The sequence below is a fragment of the Triticum aestivum genome, chromosome 6A (genome assembly GCF_018294505.1).
Source record: "Triticum aestivum cultivar Chinese Spring chromosome 6A, IWGSC CS RefSeq v2.1, whole genome shotgun sequence".
In the NCBI taxonomy this organism is placed as follows: domain Eukaryota; kingdom Viridiplantae; phylum Streptophyta; class Magnoliopsida; order Poales; family Poaceae; genus Triticum; species Triticum aestivum.
This window is the reverse complement of record NC_057809.1, coordinates 339,766,897-339,776,223: the sequence shown is the minus strand read 5'-3', so window position 1 is coordinate 339,776,223 and position 9,327 is coordinate 339,766,897.

Below are 9,327 nucleotides of genomic sequence, written 5' to 3'. Positions count from 1 at the left end.
CTCAAGTCTACAGATATTAACATCATCTTGGGTATGGACTGGATGAAAGCTCATCCTGCCAAGATTGATTGTTACACAAGGTCTGTTCAGCTTACACACCCATCTGGCAAGATAGTCACCGTCTCCACTAGAGTTGCAAAGCTTCAACTCTATTCTCTTAATGCCAACCCTCTTCCTGACCTTGAAGATATTCCGGTAGTCCGTGACTTTCCGGATGTCTTTCCAGAGGAACTGCCAAGTATTCCACCTGACAGAGATGTAGAATTTGTCATAGATCTTATCCCAGGAACCGCTCCTATCTCTAGGAGACCTTACAAGATGGCACCCTTAGAACTAGCTGAGCTTAAGAAACAACTTGATGAATCCTTGCAAAAGGGTTTCATCCGTCCTAGTTCTTCTCCCTGGGCTTGCCCCATCCTCTTCGTCAAGAAGAAGGATGGTACGGACCGGATGGTTGTAGATTATCGTCCCGTTAATTTGGTCATGATAAAGAACAAGTATCCGCTCCCCAGGATCAATGACCTGTATGATTAGCTCGCTGGATCCTTAGTCTTTTCCAAGATGGATTTGAGGTTAGGCTACCACCAAATCAAGATCAGAAATGGGGACATTCCTAAGACAGCTTTTGTCACTCGTTACGGCCAGTACGAGTACACCATCATATCCTTTGGTCTAACCAATGCTCCAGCTACATTCTCTCGCTTGATGAACTCAATCTTCATGGAGTACTTAGATAAGTTCGTCGTGGTTTACCTCGATGATATTCTTATTTACTCGAAGAACAAGGAAGATCACGCCGAACACCTTAGACTTGTGCTAGAAAAACTCAGAGAGCACCGCCTTTATGCCAAGTTCTCCAAGTGCGAATTTTGGTTGCCAGAAGTGACCTACCTAGGCCACGTGATCTCAGGTAAGGGCATTGCCGTCAATCCCGAGAGAGTTCAGGCCGTTCTTGATTGGACTTCGCCTGAAACAGTTAAGCAAGTTAGGAGTTTCCTTGGTCTAGCCAGTTATTGTCGCCGCTTCGTTGAGAACTTCTCCAAAGTGGCCAAACCTCTCACGGAACTTCTTAAGAAAGATAAAAAGTTTGAGTGGTCCCCACAGTGTGAGCACAGTTTTCAGGAACTGAAAAGACGCCTGACTTCTGCCCCCATACTTGTGCCACCGGACTTCACTAAGGACTTTGTTATCTATTGTGATGCCTCACGACAGGGACTAGGTTGCATTCTTATGCAAGATCGCCATGTGATTGCCTATGCATCTCGACAGTTGCATCCACATGAGGAGAATTATCCTACACATGATCTAGAGCTTGCAGCCGTAGTCTATGCACTTAAGACCTGGCGACATTACCTTCTTGGTAAACGTTGCGAGATTTACACCGATCACCAGAGTCTCAAGTATATCTTCACCCAACCAGATTTGAACCTTAGGCAAAGACGTTGGTTGGAGTTGATCTCAGATTATGACTTAGGGATTACCTACACCCCAGGCAAGGGGAATGTCATGGTTGATGCACTAAGTCGTAAGTCCTATTGCAACAATCTCATGTTGCAACAGGGCCAACCACTTCTCCATGAGGAATTATGTAAGCTAAACCTTCACATCGCTCCTCATGGATTCCTTTCTACCTTGGTGGCGAAACCTACTCTTGTGGATCAGATCATCTCTACTTAGAAGCAGGATACGGGAATTTCCCGGATCAAGAGAAACATTAACAAGGGAGTTAGTGGTAGTTTCTCTATAGATGATCATGGTGTTGTTTTCTTTGAGAGTCTCTTGGTGGTTCCCAAGAATCAACATCTTCGACAATTAATCCTTAAGGAGGCGCATGAATCTCCTTTTACGATTCATCCCGGTAGTACTAAGATGTATCAGGACCTACGCCAGAGGTTCTGCTGGACTAGGATGAAGAGAGAAATTGCTCAATTTATTGCTAACTATGATGTTTGTCGTCGCGTGAAGGCAGAGCATCAGAGACCTGCTGGCACCCTTCAACCTTTAGCTATTCCTGAGTGGAAATGGGATAAAGTTGGTATGGACTTCATCATCGGCTTTCCCAGGACCAAGAGAGGGAATAATGCTATCTTCATAGTCATTGATCGTCTTTCCAAAGTTGGTATGGATTTCATCACCTCGCTGACCTATATATTTCTTGAATAGTGTCACTTCATGGTGTCCCACTAGAGATCAATTCAGACCGTGGTAGTCTCTTCAATTCTCATTTCTAGGAGAGTTTCCAAACTGCCATGGACACCCATCTTTCCTTTAGTACCGCTTTCCACCCTCAATCAAGTGGTCAGGTGGAAAGGGTCAACCAAATTCTCGAAGACATGCTTAGAGCTTGTGTTATCTCATTCGGTATGGATTGGGAGAAGTGTCTTCCCTTCGCCGAGTTCGCTTATAACAACAGCTACCAATCCAGCCTCAAGAAAGCTCCTTTTGAGGTTCTGTATGGACGAAGATGTCGAACACCTTTGAACTGGTCAGAAACCGGTGAAAGAAAATTCTTTGGACCGGATATGATCCAAGAGGCAGAAGAGCAAGTTCGCATCATTCGTGAGAATTTGAAGACAGCCCAATCTCGTCAAAAGAGCCAGTATGACCATAGTCATAAGGAAGTGGCTTATGAAATTGGCGACAAAGCTTACCTTCGGGTTACCCCTTTGAAGGGTACCCATCGATTCGGTATCAAGGGCAAGTTGGCTCCTCGTTACATTGGTCCCTTTCTCATTCTCGCTAAACGAGGAGAGGTTGCCTACCAGTTGGAACTACCCCCACATCTTTCTCGAGTTCATGATGTCTTCCACGTCTCTCAACTCAGGCGTTGCTTCTCGGATCCCATCCGCGGAGTGGACCACGAAACGCTTGATCTCCAAGATAACCTCACCTATCGAGAGTACCCTGTTCGCATTCTTGATCAAGCAGAGCGTGTCACTCGACGTCATAACATCAAGTTTCTCAAGGTTCAGTGGTCTCATCATTCCGAGAGAGAAGCTACCTGGGAGCGTGAAGATCGTCTTCGACTTGAGTACCCCGCTTTCTTTTCGCCAACTCCTCAATCTCGGGACGAGATTTCTTCGAGTGGGGGCGAGTTGTCACATCCCTAGTTCTGGTATGACCTAGGCTAGCTAGTCATGTGTGCATCATGTTTAAATTTCATTTAAATTTGAAATGGGTATTTGTAAAACCCTCAGAAATCATTTCTGGAAATGACCCGGATAAAAATTGCTCCAAGAGGGTCCAAGAAAATGTTCATGTCTCTCTCTGAAAATATTGGGCAGAGGTAAAATTCAAACCAATATTTTTAGGAGCTCATAAATATTTATTTTGTCCATTTGGAATTAATCCAGTAATTATTTGCGTTGGATAAATATTTTTTTATATATAAAATATTGTCCAATAATTCTGAATTTTGGTGAGGGGCTTTGGAATAATCCTTTAGGCCCCTGCAAAAATTGTGAGAAGAAAATAAATTGATTTAGTATTTTTATTAAATCAAAACAAAGGTCAAAAAATAGAAAAGAAAACAAAAATGGAGAAAAGCTCACCTGGCCTTACCTGCCTGGCAGCCCAGCTGGCGGCCTAGCTCTTGTGCCGGCCCAGCACTGTTGGCCTAGGCCAAGTCATCGCCTACCTCCTGCCAGGAGGACGGCGCGCGTGTGCCCGACACGCGCGTGCACGCGCCGGCCACCTCCTCCCTCCCTGCCTGCCTGGCTCCTCCCCGGTGCGCCTAGACGACGCCACGGAGACGCCACACACCGCCCCGCACCTCTCTCACTCTCTCTCACTCTTCCTCCTCCCCTGGATCCCTCTCTCTCGACCCGCCCGAGCGCTGCCGTCGCTGCCGCTCGCCGTTGCCGTAGCCACCGACTCCCCCTCGCCCTCTCTCCGTGTCTGCAAGCTCCGCCACGTCTGCGTCTACCTCTTCGTCGAGCCACGCGCCTCGGGAGGCCCTGGAGCGCCTCCATCGCCGTCGTCTTCATCTCCGGCCGCCGTGGATCCCCATCGCCGCACCGTCGACCTCAGCGCATCCCCGAGCTCGCTGACGACGTCTACGATCTCCCCATGAGCTCTACTTCGTTCTCCCCTCCTCCCCGTGCTTGTTTGCCCCGCCTAGCTAGCTCAGCTGTCGCGCCCGAGACCTCATCACCACCGGCCATGGCGCCACTGTGGCCAAAGGCCGAGCCAGCCGCTCCCGCGTGCGTCACCGTGCTAATGGTGACGCTAGGAGGTCGTAGAGGGCCTCTGCAGTTCCTGTCGTGCCCCGCAGCCCGTTTTCACCCGGAGCCGTGCTCCGGCCGCCGCCTCGAGCTCGTTTCCGGCGAGCTCAGGCACCCCCGCAGCCTCCCGCTTGCTCCAAACGACGCGGACGAGCTCCAGCTCCTCGTCCGTGATCTCCGCCGCCTAAATGGTCGCCGGAGGGCGTTTCCTGAGCCCTCCGCCATGTTCGGCCTCGCCGGCGGTTAAATGCCGGTGGGGTTTGACCCCTTTGACCTCGCGGGCCCGTCAGGTGGGCCCCATGGGTCAGGTGATTAGCTTAAGGCTAATCACCATTTAAATAAACCTGACACTAACAGTGGGCCCCAGCGCCACTAATCCTATAATTAGGATAAACTAACACCCTGTTAACTAACCGGTCACTGACGTGTGGACTCCACATGTCAGGTTTGACCTGGTCAGCCCTGCTGATGCCTCTGGGAAGTCATGCTGACGCAATAATGATTTTTTCTGGATTTTAAATAATTCAGAGAATTCCAGAAATTGATATAAACTTCAAAAATTCATAGAAATTCAACCGTAGCTCATATTGAAATAATTTATATATGAAAAATGATCAAAAAAATTCAATCTATCCATCTATACCATTTTCATGCATGAAAAACCAACCTATACATGCTGTATATATGAAAACACACTTATGGCATATTTAAGAGCTTAATTTGGAGTTGTATTTGAACCCTTGGCTCAAATGGACTTCATTTAAATTGTTGCTAGATGCATTAGTGCAAATCATAACATTATTACCATGTTCATGCATCATAATGTTGCATATGTTTATGTCTTGATTTCCGACACCGTTCCTTCTCGATAGGTCCTGCTCCGGAAAGTGTTCGAGAGTACCTATCAGTGGAGCAGTGCCCCCTGTTGATCTACCAAGCAAGCAACCCCCCTTGTTCATTCCGATACAATCCCACTCTCTCGTTCTTGCTCTCCTTTATTGCATTAGGACAACAACGATTCAACTGCTACTTTATGCTGCGGTAGTTGAACCCATTCCTCTGCATGACCTGTCATTGCCACAGTAAAATTGTTGAAACCCACTAGCGTGTGTAGGAGTTGATTGAGCCATGTGGTGTTCCTACCATGCCATGCCTGCTATTGCTTAGAGTTGTGTCAGGTCTGATTCATCGGGAACGAATTGGAGTGTTATGATATGTTCTGGTGCTGAGACTTAAGCGTGTGAACACGATTTGGTAAAGGTAGCGGTGAGAGGCCATGTAGGAGTACATGGTGGGTTGTCTCATTGGGACCGTCCTTAAGAACTGAGTTCTGTGTAAGTTGTCCAATGACTAGCTACTACCACACATTGGGTTCCGGGCGCTCCAAGCTCTCTCGACTTATTAACCGCCTTGAACTCTGTCCAGGAGTTGCAAATAGTCTCTGGTGTTTGTAGGTAGTGCTATTTTTCTACCGAGTGGCACCCGCCAGGGTGGACTTGGGACAGACTAGGCACATGTGGCCCGGTGTACCGAGTGGCACCCGGATGGTGGGCTCGGGAACCCTGTACACATCATTTGGGGCCGTGAGCGAAACCCCGGCCGGATCTCCTTGCGGATGGAACCCGAATAGGCGATAAACCTGGACTAGAGTCTTGTGTGGTTAGTTAGGTCGTGGCCGACACCCTCGCCAGGCTTCCGCTTGAAGGTTGCCGAGATACATGAAGTGTATATGGTGATAAGTGGTGAGAGCGTGTGTGAAGAAGTACACCCCTGCAGGGTTATCATGATCTATTCGAATAGCCGTGTCCTCGGTTATGGACTTCTTGGATGCTTACGTGGTACATAGACAACTTTAAGTGGATACTCTAATATGCTCAAGACAAGTGTGAGTGCTATGGATGGCCTTCTCGTAAGGAGACGAGGATGGATCCATAGTAGTGTATTGATGTGGTTATTAGTGGACTCGTGTGTGCTGCCTCATCTCAAAGAAGTTTCTCGTTGTCGTAGAACAGGATAGCCACTGAGTCAAAGCTATCTTGCTGCAACTAAACCCCACATTACCTTCTTGATACAAATGCATGTATGATAGGAACTGATGTAAGTCTTGCTGAGTACCTTTGTACTCACGTTTGCTTTATTTATGTTTTGCAGATGAGGCATCTGTCTCACTAGTAGTACCGCTTGGACTTCGACGAGTAGCTTGTTACCTCAGCTACGATCTTGTACCCTTGGGAGGGACTTGTAGATAGTCAGGCTTCTGAGCCTTTTTCCTTTTGTAGTTGTCTGTACTCAGACATGTAATGCTTCCGTTGCATGTATGCTCTGAATGATGGGTTATGTGACCCCTGTTTGTATTTAATGCTATGTGGCTCTTTTGGGCCTTTATCTATATGAGTTTGCGTTATGTTGTGATGCCATGTTGTACAACACATACTTGCATGTTATGCGTACGTGTGACGTGTATTGCTATGTGTGGGATCCGACAATCTAGTTGTTTATCCTTGGCAGTCTCTCTTATGGGGAAATGTAGTCTATTGCTTCCTTGAGCCATAGTAGTCTGCTACAGCCCGGTTCACCGGAGTCCTGCTAGCCCAGCACTACTGCTCAGGACACTTGACTGGCCGGCATGTGTTTCACTTCGTTCTTGTGTCTGTCCCTTCGGGGAAATGTCACGCGGTGACATCCGGAGTCCTGCCTAGCCTGCTACAGCCAGGGCTCCCCGGAGTCCTGTTAGCCCAGTGCTACAACCCAGATTCACACGCTGCTGACCGACACGCTCGATGTGAATCATGTATGCCTGTTCCTATAGGTTAGTGCCGCTTTGGGTTCACGACTAGCCATGTCGGCCCGGGTTCTCTGTCATATGGATGCTAGCGACACAATCATATACGCGAGCCAAAAGGCGCAAACGGTCCCGGGCTAGGGTAAGGCGACACCCGTGGGGATACCGTGCGTGAGGCCGCAAAGTGATATGAGGTGTTACCGGCTAGATCGATATGATTTGGAATCGGGGTCCCCACAAGGGGGTCCCGAACTATGTGTCGGAGGATCGAAGGAAACAGGAGACAAGGGTGACATGATGTTTACCCAGGTTCGGGCTCTCTTAATGGAGGTAAAACCCTACGTCCTGCTTGATTGTATTTGATGAGTATAGGGGTCACAAAATTCGCTCTACCTCGAGATCGTAATGGCTAAATCCTAAATGTCTAGCTTATGTGATTTGTCTTAGCCTCTATGGATTAAACCCTCCGGTTTATATAGACACCGGAGGGGTCTAGGGTTGTACAGAGTCGGTTTACAGAGAAAGGAAATAATACACCTGAACGCTAAGCTTGCCATCCACGCAAAGGAGAGTCCCATCCGGATATGGCAAAAGGTCTTCTACCTTGTATCTTCACGGCCCACCAGTCCAGCCCATATCAAATTGTCCGGACACCCGAGGACCCCTTAGTCCAGGACTCCCTTAGTGGGTGGGCCCAATACACAATATACTCAACACTAATGCTATTGAAGATTGATGTATTATTTTTAGTGAATTTTGTAATGTAAATGATTTATATTTATATAATATACACATCCATGAAAAATTCCTTGGTAAGTATTTGCTTTCGTGATTATATTAGAGATAAGTTAAGACACGTGTAGTCAATAGTACAAACGATGGCTTACATTTTCACGTTAGGCTCGTTGTAGTGGGGAATATCATATACTAGTATCATGTATATGATACTACATCCGTAATGCATGGTATCATATGTTGATATCATATAGGACTACATTTATTTCCATGCATGAGGCTGGTCATAGTGGGAGTAACTTATACTTGTGTCATGCATATGACACTAGTCTAAGTTACTACCTCCATAGTGCAAAATAACTAAGTAGTAGTGTCATAGATGGTTTCATTTATTAGCTCATAGACTCATTTTGCCTCGGGAAACGCTATGTTACAATAACATATTATGTTACCACAAACACATCTTTCCTCATTAAATACTTGCCACATAAGCAAAATTATCTTGGGATGTGTTAAGCTACTACCTAAGTTACTCCCACTATGGCTAGCCTGATATGATACTTAAGTCTCTCTTTATTTATTTAATTCTATGCCACCTCATCAACATTGTTTAGTTGGCGTGCATGATACTACCTATAATACTCCCATTACGACCAGCCTTACATAGTTTGCTCTCATAGTGTGCACTCTACTACATGCACAAAACGCCATCGGTTTAACGGGTCCCACTAGGCTGTTTCTTCACTTTCCCATTCTATAGTCTTCTTGACTTCTCAGTTCTTCTTTCGCACTCACAAAGTTAGATGTTCCTCTGACCCGATCCCCTTTCTCCTTTCCTCAATCTCTCTGGTCACTCCAAAATTGCTGCTGCCGAATAGCTCCCATGGTGCTTCTATAGTGTACCCGTCGACGGCGGCTGGTATGGTTCCTCATATGCTTCTGTCTCCTTGGATTTTGAATGGTGATGGATTGTAGGGCCAAAAGATCAACCGTAGCTAGGAGGAGGCATGATCATTGATCTGCAAAGTGCCGTTATTGTAGGCGTCCGTACAGTTGATTTGGGCGTGGATTTCGTCTCCTGTAGTCCGCTTGGATCTAGCTTGAGTATTAGGATGCCGGCGACATTGTCTTCCCCAAGTGCGCAAGGCAGACACATTGTTTGTATTCTCGCTTGAGGTAGCCGGGCACGTCGTCATCATCCCCCACAGCATCAACAATCTCCAAAGTTGAAAGTCAGCCCTGCAGGTCCCCCTTCTTCCTTTTCTTGACTCATATTTTCCCTTTTTCTTAACATTTTGATGTGTTTGTGCGGTTCAACTAATATAATGTAATTAAGGAAAGACTTGTTAGTGGTAAATGTTTCATTATTTTTCTTTCAAATTTAGTGCTCTATAAGTGTTGAGTGAGTGTAGGATCGAAAGTATGTCTAGAGGGGGGGTGATTAGAATACTTGACCAAATAAAAACTTAACCTTTTCCCAATTTTAGTTCTTGGCAGATTTTAGCTATTTTAGGACAAGTCAAGTAATCATCACACAATTCAAGCAAGCATGCAAAGAGTATATTGGCAGTGGAAAGTAAAGCATGC